The sequence below is a fragment of the Ceratotherium simum genome, chromosome 40 (genome assembly GCF_057802395.1).
Source record: "Ceratotherium simum simum isolate JZ-2026a chromosome 40, ASM5780239v1, whole genome shotgun sequence".
Classification (NCBI taxonomy): Eukaryota; Metazoa; Chordata; class Mammalia; order Perissodactyla; family Rhinocerotidae; genus Ceratotherium; species Ceratotherium simum.
Window position 1 is genome coordinate 329,155 of NC_141939.1, and position 17,267 is coordinate 346,421.

Below are 17,267 nucleotides of genomic sequence, written 5' to 3' on the forward strand. Positions count from 1 at the left end.
ATGTGGTGTGGGGAATAATGGCACCTGATACAATCGTCTTGCAGTTATGAAGTGTCCCCCAGTACTATATTTTACTATACCCATTATATAGAGCCAGAGGCAGGCGCAAAGAGGTGAAGCCGCCGCCCGGGGTTGCACAGCTGGGAAGTCAAAAAGCCGGGGTCAGTGTCTGACCACATGAACTGACCATCATTCCCAATGGCTGAATTCCCAACGTCCGTCCGAGGAAAACAGGTCACAGGCGTCCACGAGTGTGAGACGGAGGCCGGTGGGGGGCCAGACTCACTGTACCGTTCTCTTCTCCCTCTACACAATCTACCACCCCAGTCTCAACCACCGCCAACTTCCCTGCTGAGGGTCTGAAGACCCCCGCCCCACCCCAAGCTCTCATCTTCATAAATCCAACTCTCCAGGAGACTCCTCTAGTTGCAAGTCGCATAAGCACAGTGTCTTTAGACCCAGGCCACCTGCGGGCCCGGCTCCTCCGGCCGCACTCCTCCACGGGGACATGCCCACCAGGCCTTTCTCCACCACACTCTGGCCTCCCAGGAGCCTGGACTTCTCCGCTTCCCAGCCCCACCTGGCCTCTTGCTCCCATGGGAGCATTGCATCGCTGCTCTGTGCAGCCCTAGACCTGGTGGGGGCGGGGATAGAGGGGTGGAAAGGGCTTGGACCTGTGGGCAGGATGTACCCATCCGCATGCATGTGTGGTACGAACGAAGCCAGGGTGGGGAAGCGAAAGAGAAGGGAGGCCATGGCAGGGGCCGAGGGCTGGGGATGGCTCTGCAGCCCAGCAACACTCAGCGGAGGCTGCGAGTCCTAATTCATTACTGAGATGGGAGGCAGGAGAGTAGGACACACTTCACATGACAGTCTGTCAGCTGCAGTTACAACCTTTACATATTCGGGCGTTATCAGGCAGGCCCTCTACTTCACTTTCTAGGGCAGGCTAATGTCAGGGTCAGGCTTATCTCACGAGCACCTCAAACCCAATGCAACGCAAAACCGGTTCACTACCTCCCCCAAGCTGCCCCTCCTGCTGTATTTGGGATTTTACAGCACACTGCCCAGCTGTATAAGCCTGAAACCTACCGTCACCTAGGCCTAAATGCAAACCCTCCCCTCAGACCTCCAGCCTCACAGGCTATCTCTGGGATGCAGCCATGGCTCAGCCAGCACCTACTCCAGGCGGTCCCTATGCTAGAATCTGCTCATCCATCAGGAATAAAACACAAGACCCCTGTCCTCAGGGAGCTTCCAACCTAGTGACAGAGACAGAAAATAACAAGAGAACTAATCAATCAACAGCTGATGATAAATTGTGGCGAATGCTGGGGAGGGAAGGAGCAGGGAGAAATGAGAGGGAGCAGCAGGGGGGAGCTGTGGGGTGGGAGGTCAGGAAGGCTCTGTGGAGGGGCGTTATACCCCAGTACAGAGGAGCCAGTATGCGAAGAGCACTTTAGGTAGAGGGAACCGATGTCTAATTCCTTTCCTGATGGCAGAAAGGTCTCCACGAGTTCAGGGAACAGAAAGCAAGCCAGTGTGGCTGAAGCAGCTGGCCTGGGGGCCTCAGGGAGGGTAAGAGAAGATAGGGCTGAGGCGCAGGGCCAGATCCCGTGGGGTCCCATGTTAAGTGGGCAAATGGCAGGTCAGGCAGTACGTACGCATGTGTTTGTAGATCATCTGTCTGCTGTATGGAGAACTGTCAAGGGCTCTGTGAGAGCAGGGAGACCAGTCAGGGGGCTCTGTGGCAGTCCAGGTGAGGTGGGACCGTGGCTTGACGGGGAGTGGAAATGGCAGAGGAGGGGAGACAGAGGATGTGGGATATATCTTGGGGATGATTGGTAGGATCTGCCGGTTAAGTAGATGCGAGGTGTAAAGATGAGAGAGAAGTCAGAGGCAACTTCTAGATTTCTGGCTTGAGCGACTAAATGGGTGGTAATGGCCTTTGCTGAAATGGGAAAGAACTGGGGCTTATGGGGGGAAATCAAGAGTCTGATTTTCAAATATTAGGTCTGAGAGATCTATGAGATACACAAGCCGGAAACTGAGAAATGTGCCTAGAGTTGACAGGAAGGGCTGGGGTGGAGAAATGACCGTGCGTGTGACCAGCAGAAAGGTGGTCTCTCAGACCCAGAAGAAGTCTGCGGAGGAGAGTGAGAAGAGCTGTCAAGGAGGTGAGGAAAACATGAAGAGAACATGTCGTCACAGAGACAAGAGAGGAGATAACTTTAGAGGGAGGAAGTGGTTGGCTACATTGAAGGCTACTAGAAAGTCTAAGAAGGAGCAAGTGACCATTGAATGTGGCCACACAGAGGTTAAGGACAGGCAGGGGGCAGGGGCGCGATGGGGGCAGAAGCCAGGAGACTCTGAGGTGAAGGCTGACTAGGAGGTGAGGTGAGGACCCGGGGTCAGCCTCCCTCCTCCCCTCCTGGACTCTGGGTCTGCCCCATCCAGCCCAGCCTCTACACCACCCCAGGGATGCTGGGCATGCTCGGCTCCCCGGGGCTGGAATGGCGCTGGTCAGGCGAGGCACAGTGATGTGCCTCCACCACGGGTCTATGAGTCTACGTCCTCCCCCAACTGTGAATTCTCAAGGGCAAGGACTGGTCCACTCACCTTTATAGCTACCCAGGTCGTGTAGCAGAGTGCCTGGCTCATACCTGCTCCACAACCATTTGATGAGTGAGTGATAGGAGAGCTTGTCTTCTCTTCCTTCATCACTTCAAGACAACACACGGGAAACGGGGACATGCCTCTCCCCTTTCCTCCCAGGCAACAGGCCTTGTGTGTGTGTGTCTGTGTGTGTGTGTGTGTTTGCGGTGTGTGTTTGGAGGCTACGGGGCATAGTTAGGGTGGCTGCTGCTTACACCAAACTTCAAGAAGAGACGCCCAGACCCCTGTAGTCACCAGCTCTGTTCCATCTCCTACAACTTTCCTCTCCTTCCCAACACTGCCAGGAGCAAAACTCTGGATGGGGGATCCCTGCGTACAGGCGAAGAGGCTCCAGCTGGTGACGGTGTGTGGCTCTGATGAGGGCAGGGGGAGGGGACACTGGCTCCTGCCCCCAGAGCCCCTCCCAGCGGTGAGCTTTGATCTGCACCAACCCCCGACTCCTGGGGTACCCTGCCCAGCCCACCGTCCCCCTCCCCAGGGCCCAGAGGACATACAGCCTCCTGACCTGACCACAGTCTCCAGGCAGGCAGCCCTGCCAGGCAGCCCTTCCTGCCTCCCCTGAGGTGAGTGACTTCCTGTTTGCCCGCAGAGGAAGCTTCTCAGCACAGGTCGGGAGGCAGCTTCTCATGAACTGAGCACAGAAGGGGAGTGGAGCACACCTGACTTATAACTACCCTTTACCTTGTCCAAGGGCCCTTTGTGCTGACATTCACCAGGCCCTTTACAAGCGTATCTCCAATCCCTACGAGTCTGGGGTGGCAGGTGTTATTATCCCCACTCTACAGAATGGATGAGGAGACTGAGGGTCAGAGTAGTTACTCAGGTTCACACAGGCAATAAAGGTAAAGCTGGATTTGAACCCAAGACTGCTGAACCCCGGCAAACACACTTTCTGCTATACCCTATTACCCTGCATACCGCAGCTAGGCAGGAGCAGGTGTTCTTTCCAAGCAAACAGTGCCACTGACAGTGTGAGCCTGAACTCACCTCTCCCAACTCGAAGCTCATAAAAACTGTTGAGCGGATGGAGCTCACTACCACCCTTCCAGGTGCACCAGCTAGTGGGCAGGGGGAGCGCAGAGGCCAGAAGCACCTCAACGGGTTCCTGTGAACCAGAATTTGTCTCTGCATAAGTTTTGTCCTTCAGGGAGGCCTGGGAGTAAGGCAGCCACAGGCTCCTTCCTCCAGAAAAGGCCCCGTTCCCTCCCAGCTCACAGACCTCAACAAGCCTGGGCCCTCAGGGAGAACAGACAGGACACCTGCCTCCCTAAACATTGCTCTGCCAGGCTGGATGTTTACTGTCCCGCTGGCCAATTTGACTGCGGGCTCCCTGGGGTTGGGAGCAGAGAGCTGGGAGGTAGGGCTGGGGCGAGGGCTTCCGTGCCTGAGCCCATGGCAGGGGCCAACGGCGCCCTCTCTGCAACGTCTGTGGTCTTAGAATGGGAGGGAAACATCTCCCAGAGGCAGAGCAACGCGGAAAGGGAGCACAGTCCAGCAGTAACACCACCACCAACCTCCCAACACAAACACGGGCACCAGCGCTGCCCGTAGTTTCCTGGAGAAGGGCAGGAAGTGATTACGAAAGTGAATGACAAGCTTCTCTCCCCTGGACTTGGTTGCCCAATCCCGTGGTAGGCACAGTGACCTGGGGAGGCCGTCCCTACCTTGCCCGTGGATAGATGACCAGGCCACCAAACTCTTCCTGGGAACCAAACTCTGGCCCCAGTTCTCTCCCAAGGCTCCCTTCTCAGCTCCCTCCCAACCCGGTGTGTTTTTAGATTTGCACTTTCCCTATAGCCGCTTGTCCTAGGTCCGTCCTGCTCAGGTAGGCAGTGACTAGGGCTCTACAGTTATTCACCTCCGTCATGAGCACCCTGGGCACCCAGAAGATGCTCACAAACATCTGCTGAAACTCAATTGCATGCAGTTAACGGCAAAAATGGTCACAAGCTCAACACCCAGTGGGGAACTGCATACACAGATTACGGGATAGCCACACAGCCATACGGTGAACCTCCGCAACCTTTAACTGTCTTGTTTTTGAAGAGTATTTAACGAAGTGGAAAGATGCTCGCAGCATATTAAGTAAGGAAGTTGATTATATACTCAGTATGATCTCAATTTTTTAAAAACTTGTATTTAGGCAATAAAATACCAAAACATTGGTTGACAGTGGTTATCTGTCCATGATAACAGACACATGATTTTAAGTTCTTGGTGCTTTTTTGGTATGTATGTAATTTTTAAAAATAAATATGTATTATGGTTATCATCAGCAAAAATAATAAAGGTATTAGAAAAGTAAATTTGTTTAATTAAATAATGATCGAATTTCTCCGTTCACTTGAAAGCCTGGGGGGTTCTTTGCCAACCCCCGTCCCCCACTGCGGGTGGAGTCTGAGAACTAGCATGGCATGGGAGAGGGCCTGAGAAGGGCTGCATGGATATTTACTGTTTTTGACCCTTCACCGTCACCACCTCTCGAGTAGCTTCCAGTGGGACCTCTCCAATGTACGCGTGGGGACCCACTCGGAACTCCAGAGCTGGTGTGAAGATTATTTAAGGGTGAAGACATTTGAGATTCAACAGATGCCAAGAGAAGTCTTCTCAGAGCTTCTCTTATCTGACTAAAAGCAACAACTTCTGGGAAATAAGGCTGCCATAAATTCCTTCTTGAGGCAGATTTACTCCCAGAAGGGAGAACTCAATAAAATCTACCCCAAATCCCTTCTCAAGGAGAGATTTATGGCCCTGAGGGAGACTCAAAGACGATGCATACCAGTATAGGCAAACATTATCACAAATGTTCTCATCTCATTTGTTCTCCTAAAAACCCATTTGTCTTTCCTGAAGAAACCTATTTATTTTTCCCATGGAAGCCTTTTTCTCTCCCCTCCCTTTCTCCTACTAAGTTAGATATATAAGCCTTTAACTTTAACCATTTAACAAGCCATGTACTTCTTTGAATGGCTCCTGCATGCCTGCCAATAAACCTTTTTCTACTGTTAATCTGTCTTTTGTCTGTTTAATTAGCAGGTCCCAGTCACTAAATCTAAGAGGGTAGAGGAAAAGTTCTTTTCCCTCTCCTACATAATAAAGACTACCTCCTCCATGAATTCACGAATCTAAGGCTGTGTTTGCCTAAGTAGGTATGTGGTATACATACTGAACAATTTTAATAGTTAAGCATTTATTTGACTATGCATTAAAAAAATATAACTGATGCAGCAAACCATTGATTTCATAGATGTTATTGCTCAGGATCACTCTAAATAATGCCTAACTTTATGTTGTTTTTCCAAATTACTTGTATTCAAGGAAAAATATTAAATAAAATAGTACAGGCAGAAAACTCATGTCAAAAATCATGACAAGATATGTAAATGAATAGACCCTGTACAGCTGAATCTGACCTTTCTAGCATTTACTCCTTTGGACAAAAGACTGGGAGTCTTCCCCGTAAGGCTAATTAGCCTCGATCGGCCAATAACTGCTGAATAGGAGTTCAGGCTTACAAGTAGCAGGAAAGCAAGGCTCTGGTGTTACAGAAAACAGAGAACAGGTAGGCTCTGATGAAACGAAGGAGGAAGACAAACCTCAGAGCAGGGCATTTCCTGGGGCCACCCAAAGGGTCAGTATACCCCTGGGGGTGCCCCACGCTTATCCCTGTCCATAGCAACAAAGCCCCAGCTTCCTAGTGCCCCCTCCGTGCCAGCAGAAGCCGACCACGCTCTATCAACAGTCGCCCGCAGGGACAAAGGGGGCAGCCCAGCTTGGCAGCTCCCAGCAAGAACAGCACTGGGGCCTCCGAGCTCATCCCCGGGAAGAGAGCCTACACACCTGTGCTTCCTGAGGCCCCTTCCCTCCAGTCTGCCTCAGCACTTCTGTGCATGCTCCCAGGCAGCACAGAGAGATGCCAGCAAGGCAGGGACCCCTCCTTCTGCGTCCTTGTTTATAACGGGCCCCACCCCAGCTGCCCAGGTTCCCCTCCCAGAGGATGCTTTCCTGAGGTTGTCTCCCCAGGAAAGGGCAGAGTTCGAAAGTGCACCCACGCCTCCCTGGCTGGTTCGGCCTGTCCATCCACTTCTCCCTGCATACCTGCCCCAGGCTCTCTTCTGCCTCTCCTGCCCTTCACTGTCTCCCAGGGCGGCCTCACCCACCTCCACATGTTCATCTCTCACCTGCTCACTGAAGGGTCACAAACCCCTCTCCAGCCCAGAGTCCCAACTGCCAACGGAATCCTCCAGCTGTATGTGAGCAGGACTTCAGATTTGGTAGCATGCCTATGTGCCCATGAGCATGCCTCCCTATCCCTGCGCTACAGGCCTGCCCCTCCTGGGTGCTGTCTATGGCATCACCTCCGCCCCTTTCCCAAGTTAGCAGGCTTGACACCAGCCTGGACCCCCACACGCCTCCAGTGCCCATCCTGCGGGTTCTCCTGCCCAGGCAGGCCCCACTGCTCTACCCTCACACAGAGCCTGCTCCTCTCTTGTCTGGAGAACTGCAGGGACCTCCTGCCTCTCAGGCTCACGTCTACAGTCCACCTAATTCTCCTCCTCCCTTGGAAATCTTTCCTGACCCGCCCACACCTCACTGCCTCTCCCTTCTTGCCTTTAGGGAAAGCCCAACACTGGCATTTGAGACCCCCAGCCTCCCCTGGGCCCACACACCCACACCCCAAGCTGCGACTTCCCTGAATGTTCCTGGTACTTTCACACATTGGCATGTCCTCATGCTGCGCTCTTGGTCAGCTCTGTTCCCTCCCCCATTCTCCTTTCCATCTAACAAATGATCTTTCTAGATCAATCGGCAAGAATCAACTGTTACAACAATCTCATAATTCTAACCACGGAATGCAGTGCAGCAATCAGAAGCAACAAACCAAGAGTTCACGTAGCAGTCAGACAGATCTTTTTAAAATCAGCATCAGGTTTAAAAAGTAAGACGCATGGGGCCTGCCCAGTGGCACAGTGGTTAGTGTGCACACTCCGCTTCGGGGGCCTGGGGTTCGCAGGTTCGGATCCTGGGCGCGCACCGATGCACCGCTTGTCAAGCCATGCTGTGGCGGCGTCCCATATAAAGTAGAGGAAGATGGGCACAGATGTTAGCTCAGGGCCAATCTTCCTCAGCAAAAAAGAGGAGGATTGGCGTGGATGTTAGCTCAGCGCTGATCTTCCTCACCAAAAAAAAAAAAAAAGTAAGAATAAGATCATGATTTGCAACACAGCACAATTTATGTAAGTTTAAAATACATGTATGTATAAATCAACATCATATATTTCTCTAAAATATGTCCAGATCCCAGGACAAACATATAAATATATCAGAGTGGCTGCTGCTCTCGAGGGGAGGAAGATGGAGACGGGCAGTCAGTGGGACTAGAGATGAGGGATAAAGAGGAAATAACAATAAGACCCCTTATGATTCAATAACCAAAAAAAAAACAAAAACAAAAACAAAATCCAATTTAAACCATAGGCCTAGGACATGAACAGTCCACAGAAAGAGAAAGACAAATAGCTTAAGACGTATGTCAGACTCACAACGCCACTCACTATAATAAGCTACAACGTGATGCCATTTTTTTATCTGTCAAATTAGCGAGAACAAAAAGTTGAAAACACACCAAGTTGGCAGAGTTGAGGGGAAACAGCAGTCTCAGAAGTACTAAGTCATACCTACTAAGTACTAAGTGTCTTCAGAAAGCAGGCTGGCAGCATCAATCAAACTCGGAAATACACATAACTTTTAAACCAGTAATTCCACATTTATGAATCTCTCCTGCTGAAACAGTCCCAGAAGGGAGCGAATAGGTAGGTACAAGCATGCTTAATGCATTCTTGTCTGTCACAGCAAACAAACTTTAAAAATGGGGAAAACCTAGAAGCCCACGGAGGATTGCTAGATAAATATGGTACATCCATTCACGGGGATAGTACACATTTATTTAAAAAGGGTGAAGGACATCTCTAGGTCCTGAATCAGAATGATAAATATATTACGTTAAAAAAAAAGTGGGGGCGGGGGGCTGGCCCCGTGGCCTAGTGATTAAAGTTCCGAGCGCTGCACTTCAGTGGCCTGGGTTCGCAGGTTCGGATCCCAGGCATGGGCCTGCACCACTTGTCAGCCATGCTGTAGTGGCGACCCACATTCAAAATAGAGGAAGATCAGCACAGATGTTAGCTCAGGGCGAATCTTCCTCAGCAAAAAAAAAAAAAAAAACGAGGTAGAGACCTGAGTATTATTACCATTTGTGCAAAAGAAGAGAAAAGAGAAGGCACACATACTCATATGCTTGTTTACAAACAGAACATATCTCTCTGGAAGTATTCTCAAGAAATTGCCTCTGAAGAGAAGAATTGGGGATCAGAGGACAGGAGAGGGAGGGAGATTTTTTGCCTAGATTTTTTACTTAAGAGCTGTTTGAATTAACGTTTGTAAAAATATTTTTAACAGTGCAAGTATTACCTTTAAAAATATTTTTTAAAGAATTTTTAACCCATGCAAATATTATCTTAAAAAGAGGGAAAGAAGTGAAACACTCTCTCTGATCACCCCCCACCCCCGCTGTCAGGCACTATGGAGCCCCTCCCCACTGCTGACCATGTCCCTGCCGGCAAAACCTCTCTCCCCCCCACTCCCTCCCCCTCCCCCTCTCAGAGCACTTGTGTCTAAACTGCACCACTTGGTTGTAAATCCTGACTTCTTCACTTACAGGCTACATAAAAGTGGGCAACTTCTCACTCTCTCTGGGCCTCAGTTTTCTCATCCGTGAAACAGGATAGTATATACTCACAGACATGCTGTGAGGATTATTTGTGTTTGCACAGAACGTGCTCAAAGGAGAGCCTGGCATACAATACATGCTCAATACATGTCAATTACCATATACTCTCCTGTTTTTCTTTTAAACCTACGAATGAGATCACCTAATTAGTTTCAGAGTGAAAGATTATTGGAATTTTTCCAGAAGGCACTTCAAATGCCAGTTTTTCTCCCCATCTCCAGTTTCCAGAGTCTTCGCTGATTTGAAAAACTCAGGGTCTGCCTCCCACTTTAGCTCTCTTGTGCGGGCCCCTGATGTCTTGACGGATGCTGGGCGTGAGTCAGAAAAGCAAGTGGTGCCTCTCCGGCGAGAGAGGCACTCTCCATCTCTGGTGATCACCCGTTCCCCCGCTTGGTGGAAACCACCAGGCCTGACCCGGAGTTTGCTTGGGAGCATGTAAATCTTCCTGCCACAGCAGCTGGGAGCATCATCTGCTTTCCTGGATGCCTCTGGTCATCAGGCTGAGCCCTGCCCCTGCCTCCTCTAATGACAGCCTCGGAGATGCCTGCTTGCCTCCCAGAGCCACTCTGGCCTCCTTCCTCTTCCCCCAGCGCCGTTGACGTTGAGCATGTGCCTTGTTCACGCCTGGGGGCCTTTGCATTTACTGGTCCCTCTGCCTGGAATGTTTTCCCCCAGATAGTCACATGACTGTGTCTTATCTAGGCAGGTCCTGTCCTGACCACTCTCCTGAACACAGCAGCTCCCATCACCTGCTAACCCCTTAAGCTGCTTCGCTTTTCGTCATAGCATTTATCTGCCATGACGTTAAAACTGCTGTTATTGTTGTTTGTTGCCTGTCTCTCCCAACCAGAAAATAAGCTCTGTGAGGGGAACGAATGTCTTGTTCACTGACGTATCCGTGACACCTGGAAGAGTGCCTAGAACATATGGGCCTTTGACAAGTATTTGTTGAATGAATAAACAAATGAGCAAGCCACCCAACAGAGCACGTTTTCTGGGGAAGCTTAAATCTCTGCCTTAAATTTAAGCTTCCCAACAAGAAATACACTCTGAGGAATCAGGATTCCAGAGAGGGGCTGCTCACCCCGTGGTCACGGCATCGCAGTAACAGAGAACATCCCATCCCGCGCCCCCAGAGTTTTAGGGCCAGAAAATGGTACCACTTTCCCACCTCATTTAGAAAGACGCTTGCTACCTTTTCTAGCTCAGGGCCAACTTCTCTTATTTACTTCCCTGTCGTGCACATCATCACCCTGTTCTGTTTTTTTTTTTTTTTACAGCACTTATCACTCTCTGAAATAAGGTGATCCATCTGCTTACTTGCTTATTTTGTCCCTCCTACAACTCATGTAAACGAGAGCAGTTGTATTCTCAGAGCCTACGTGCCTGATTAGTAGTTAGCACTAGGTAAATATGTGTTGAATGAATGAATGAATGAATGAATGAATGACTTTTCTTCATACTCCCCACATAGACAAAAGGCCTCGTCTGGAAGGAAAGAATCACTCAGCACCAACCACTGTCTAAACTTGACCTCAGTGTGTTTCTCACATAAAGGGGCTCATTGGCATCCAGTTAGTTGCTAATTACATTCAATCAGCTCTGGGCCAGGGAGGGACTACTGGTACCTAAGGGCTAAAAGAACCCAATGAGGTTCAAGGGCAGATGGACTTCCCAGTTGCCCAGGCCTTCACTTTGCTACTGGCCTCCTGACCTAGACACGCAGGCCATGGACACAGGGGTCTGGGTGAGTGCATTGACCAGAGCAGCAAAATCCATCTTGCAGCCTAGAAAAAACCAACAAAGAACTCAAATCCCCAGCTCCATCGTCCTACTGAAAGAACAGGCTAGACTCAATTCGAGGGCCAGAAAGGAATCCTAGAGGGGACGTGAGGTTGTCAGCTGAGCAGACAGTTTACCTTCCCAGGAATCTCTGATGCTTTCTGGCCAGATACACCCAGACGGGCCAAGGAGAGGGGCCGGCATCCAAGGGGGTGGGGAAGAGCTGGGTTCTCCCCCCTCCCAGCGCACTCCGGGAGCAGCCTGCCAGGCTGCCGGCTCCCAGCAAGCAGGGGCCCGCAGAGAGGGGGGCCCGGCGTGGTCCCGGGCGTCAGGGGCCACTGAGGCGCAGGGCAATGGGGGATCAGGAGTAAAGCCCTCCGTGCCGCCCAGTTCTAATACTGGACGGCCTTAAGCGCTCCCCCTGCTCTCCAGCGGCGCTTGGAGCCCAGATCCACCAGCCCAGCTGAAAGAGCCTGCGGAGCCGGCTTACCCCAGGCCGGGCAGACTCTCCCAGTGGGGCACAGCCCAGCGTCCCCTTGTGTCCCAGTTCCCGCCACCCGATTAGCCTGGATTCTGAGGGACCTCCACCGGCTCTCGACCCTCCTGCAGCCTCTCCCCGGCTCACGCCCCCGCGCCCTCAGCGTCCAGCCCCCGCAGCCCCGCGCACATGCCCAGCGGCTCGGCGCCCCCCGTGCACGGCACACGGTCACTGTCGAGGGCGGCGGGGGCGCCCCCAGCCGGCCCTTCCCACGTGCCCTTACCCATGTCCCGCCGGGCTCCTGCTCCGGCCTCCCGCCGGCCCGGGCGCCCCATGGCCCGGCGCCCAGGCGCGCGCGGGGGCGGCGGGGGAGGCGCGGCGGCTGCGCGGGGGGCTGGGCCGGTCCAGCTCGGGCGCTCGCGGCCGGACCGGGCTTCCGGGAGGGAGGGCGGCGGCGGCCGCGGGCCGGGCGGCGCGGGGCGGGGCGGGGTGGCGGGCGAGGCCGCCCGACTGGTCTGACGGCGGCGGCGCGGGGCCGGGCCCCGGGCAGGGCGCGCCGAGCCCTCTGGTTTATTTCTGCAGCGCAGCAACCGGAAACTGAGGCCAGACCCAGAGACGTGCACGCCTCGAGCACAGCAATAATTTGGGAATCCCTACAAACCCATTATTTACTGTTTATTTCATGAGCACAAGAAAAAGTTGCACTGTTTGAGTTCAGAATTGCAGCTGTCTGCGAGTATTGACTTACGGTGAGCTGTCGCTAGCTGGCTTGGAAATTCGGGGCGTGGTGGCAAATAGTTGTGTTTTGAAACTTGAACATATTTTAGCAAACATATCCCAGACATAGGTTGACATTGGCAAAAAAAAACTCTTATTTTCCGATATCCCACTTGGTGGAACTATCTGGTTTCTATTTCTGTAACCATGTAAGGCACCATATGTGAAAATCTGAATTAAATGATTCCAGATTTCTAACATATCCAGTGATAGTTTAGCTTCCTTAGAGACTGGCAACCTGGAGACAGTCATCTCTTTATCTGATGCTGCCTAAAATGGAGCTGACCAGGCCCTCTACAAGCCAGAACAACAGCTAGTATTTGCTGAGTATTAACTATGTGCCAGGCAATAAGCTCTCTATTTGTCAACACATTTAATCCTCACAAAAACCCTATGAGGTAGGAAGCTTTCCACATAATGAGGAAACTGAGGTGCAGAGAGGTTAAGCAACCTGACCAAGGCCACACAGTAAGATAGTCAGGACCCAGAAGCCATGCTCTACATGACCCTGCAACACTGTTGCTTTGCTTTTTTTTAGATGGGGTCTTAATGCTAGGTAAGTAATCCTATAACTTATTAATGGCACTAACTAGGCACTATGGGATAGGAGGATGAACAAAATACTCCAGAAGTTTGCAGCCTAGCAGCAAAGGGGTGCTTCCTGAGGGGGAAAATCCAGGAAAGGAAGGAGCCGCAAAGAGGAGAGGCCCAACATCTGCATACAAACTCCCCTCAAATCCTTGGCTGACTCCTGAATCAACACTCATGGGCCAAGGATCCAAATAACCCAAAGGAAAACAATAGCTAAGCAAAGATGTGAGCAGTTAGTTGCCTGCTGCTGGGGCTTTGGAGTTCAAATCTTGCCATCTTATAGGGCCTTGGTAAACACCTTGGACTCTCCGTTGAAACCCCAGAATGGCCACACTTAAGGGGTAAAGACTATATCTCAGGATTAAAGGATATACCTTAGGATTAGGGACAAAACAAAAAGAAACTATCCGAAGTCTAAAATCAAGCCTCCACAAAACCAAGATGAGAGCCTAGTAATTTAACTTCCTTCTAGAATAAAATTTGACACTCTTCAGAGGAAGATAACAGAATCCAGAGCATCTGCAATGTATCATTTGCAATGTCCACCATACAACAAAAAATTTTTAAACATTCAGAGAAACAAAAAATGTGCCATAGTCAAGGGGGAAAAAAAACAGTCAATTAAAATAGACACACTAAAAGGAAAAAACTTGCTGACTAAGGGAAAACTGTTTTCCTCTGCACTCTCAATTCTTCTGACATCAAATGTGTGGGTTTCTCCTATTAAGCAATTCCCCAACTCTCCAGACACCAACGGAGTGACCTACAATTCAATTATGACACTACCCAGACCCCACAAGTTAAGGGCTCAGCCCTATAAGACTGCCTCACACTTCAGATGCCAACCTATCCTTCTGACCCACTGCCTATAAATTGAGGGCTCCCTTCCTCAGGTTTGGTAATTTGCTAGAACAGCTCACGGAACTCAGGAATGCATTTTACTTACTATTACAAGTTTATTATAAAGGTTGTAACTCAGGAGCAACCAACTGGAAGAGATACATAGGGCAAGGATGGGGAAGTGATGTGCAGTTTCCATACCGTCTCTGGGAGCACCACCCTCCCAGCACATGGATACATTCACAAACCCAGAAGCCCTGTTGTTTAGGGTTTTTATGGAGGTTCCATTATGTATGCATGATTGATTAAATCATTGGCCATTGGTGATTAAACTCAATCTCCAGCCCCTCACCCCTCCCCATAGTAGGACTGAAAATTCCAACCCTCTCACATGATTGTGAGACCTGACAACCAGCTCCCATCTGTAGGAGCTTTCCAAAAATCACCTTGTTAACATAAACTCAAGTGTTGTTGAAAGGGGCTTGTTATGAATAACAAAAGATGTTCCTTTCCCCTTTATGGCTACAGAGCTATTTCAGGAACTGGAGACAAAAAAAGCAAATATTCTAGCAAAAGATGCTCCTATCACCCCTATCGCTCAGGAAATTACAAGTCTTTTTTAGGAGCTCTGTGTCAGGAACCGGGAGCAAAGACCAAATATATATTTCTTATATCACATTATCATACCTACAGACAAGATGTTGGAATCAGAGGGTAAAGAATTAAAAATGAAAATTATGATAAAGATTTTAAAGAACCTACAGCAAAAGATATAGATGGGTGAAGAGATAGGGAATTTCAGCAGAAATATGATCACCATTATTTTTAAAATGAACAACCAAATGAAATATAAATAAGTCTGCTCCAGGGAGGGAAACATCTCCATCTTTCTTACCCTAGAATGAAGAGACACCTCAGTCTTTCCCCACCAGAGGGGAAATGGACGAGTTGGTCCACCTCACCTATATAAGGTCAGGGCCTCCCAAATATTGGGGTTCCTCTGCTATAACATGGCCCACTGTCTGTGCAGGCAACATCCGTCCCTCATCATGTCACCTGTGGGAATTGGGGTAGAGGAAGCTGTGCGACAATGTTACTCTGCTATTGCAATGAGCCATAAACTCTCTCTTACCTTCTGCCTGTATCTGTGAACACTGTGACATGCTAACTTGCTGGCCTGCAAGCAGAGTAAAATCAAATCTCAGACCCTTTCACAGTTCCTGACCTAACAGAGATAAAGAGAAAAATCTTATAAGGAAGTAGGGGAAAAATACACGCTGCATATGGGGATCCAGTGATAGGAATTATAACTGACTTCTCATCAGAAACAATGTAGACCAGAACACAATGGAACATCCGTTTAAAGTGCTAAAGAAAAAAAGGTATCAACTTACAGTTCTGTATCCAGTTAAAAATATATTTTAAATAGAAAGCCAAACAAAGAAATTTTCAAATAAACAAAATCTGAGAGTTTTTGCCGCCAATAGAACCACACTATGAGAAAAGTGAAGAAATTCTTCAGGATGAAGGAAATGATACAAGATAAAAATTAAAATCTACAGAAAGGAACAAAAAGAACTGGAAATGATAAATGTATGGGTAAATATAAAAAGATTATTTTCTTTCTTGTATTGCAGTCACGCGTTGCTCGACAATGGGGATACGTTCTGAGAAATGCATTGTTAGGCGATTTCATTGTTGTGCGAACATCGCAGAGCGTGCTCACACAAACCTAGATGGTATAGCCTACTACACACCTAGGCTCTATGGTACTAATCTTGTGGGACCACTGTCATACATGTGGTCCATCGACTGAAAAGTTATGCAGCACATGACTGTAAATGATTTAAAAGTCAACTGACAATTTAAATAAAAAACAATAACATATTGGAGAATTCATAACACGTGTAGCGGTAAGGTATATGACAAGAAAAGCACAAAGCACAGGAGAGAAATGTTGTGAGGTTCTTATATGTGAAGCTTTATGATATTAATTCAGAGTAATATCCAGTATAGGATACAAAAATAATTACTGAAAAAAAAAGAAGTCAGGAAAGTAATAAAAAATAAACAAAAAACAGAGGGCATACGTATAAAACAAATAGCAAGACTGAAAAATTATCAATAATTACATTAAAGACTCCAATTAAAAGCCAGAGCTCGCCAAAATGGCTAAGAAAAGAAAACCCAACTACATGTTTAGAAGAAATACACTTTAAATATAAAAACACAGATGGGTTGAAAGTAAAAAGATGGAAAAAATATCCTATGTAACCACTAAACTTAAGAAAGCTTGGTGTGGTTACATTAATTTTGGACAAAGTAGACCTCAAAACAAAGAGTATTCTCAGAAATAAAAAGTATCATTTTATAGAGATAAAAGGATCAACTCCTCAAGAAGACAATCCCAAACATGTATGAATCTAACAACAGAACCTCCAGATACGTCAAGCAAAAATTGACAGAACCAATGGGAGAAATATAAAATCCACAATCATAGTTGAATGTTTTAACATTCCTCTCTCAGTAATTAATAAAACAAGTACACACAAAATCAATAAGGGTATAGAAGACTTAAACATTATCATTCATCTTTACCAAAGTGACGTTATAGAATATTATACCACCAACAGCAGAATACATATTCTTTTCAAGTGCACGTGGAACATTAGCCAAGACCGACTATATAGACTGACTATAAAACAATCTCTAAATTTCAATGGGTTTAAATCATATAGATCATATCTTCTCTATCACAATGGAATTAAATTAATAATCAACAACAGTATCTTATGTAAAAAATGCCCAAATATTTGGAAATCAAGCAATATACCTCTACATAACCCAAGGGTCAAGGAAAACATCAGAAGGAAAATTAGCAAATACTTCAAACTGAAATGGTGTAAAGATAGATAAACAGATCAATGTAACAAAAATTCAAGTGTCCAAATATAGATCCACACATTGATGGTCAATTGGCATCTTTTGACAAAGGGATCAAGGTAATTCAATGGAGAAAGGAAAGTCTTTCCACAAGTGGTTCTGGAACACCTAGAAATCTGTGTGGTAAAAAATGACATATTTCTATATAGAGAAATCTTTCAACTCAGTAACAAAAAGACAAATAACTCAACTTAAAAAAGGGCAAAGGGTCTGAATAGACATTACTCCAAATAAGATACACAAATGACCAATAAGCATATGAAAAGATGCTCAACATCATTAGCCATCAGAGAAATGCAAATCAAAACCACAATGAGATACTACTTCACACCCATTAGGCTGGCTATAATAATCAAGATAATAGCAAGTGTTGGTGAGGGTATGGAGAAATTG

At 48.2% G+C, this 17,267-nt stretch overlaps 1 protein-coding gene across 2 annotated transcripts in view; it reads right to left on the reverse strand.

The window, feature by feature from the left end:
- The window catches only part of PSD4 (pleckstrin and Sec7 domain containing 4), a 36,598-nt gene extending 24,470 nt beyond the window's left edge, over window positions 1-12,128 (reverse strand). For both annotated transcript variants that reach the window (XM_087426087.1, XM_087426086.1), the window contains exon 1: window positions 12,007-12,128. The gene's annotated coding sequence lies outside the window, so the exon portion shown is untranslated. The remainder of the gene's footprint in view (window positions 1-12,006) is intronic.
- Between the last annotated feature and the right edge of the window lie 5,139 nt (window positions 12,129-17,267).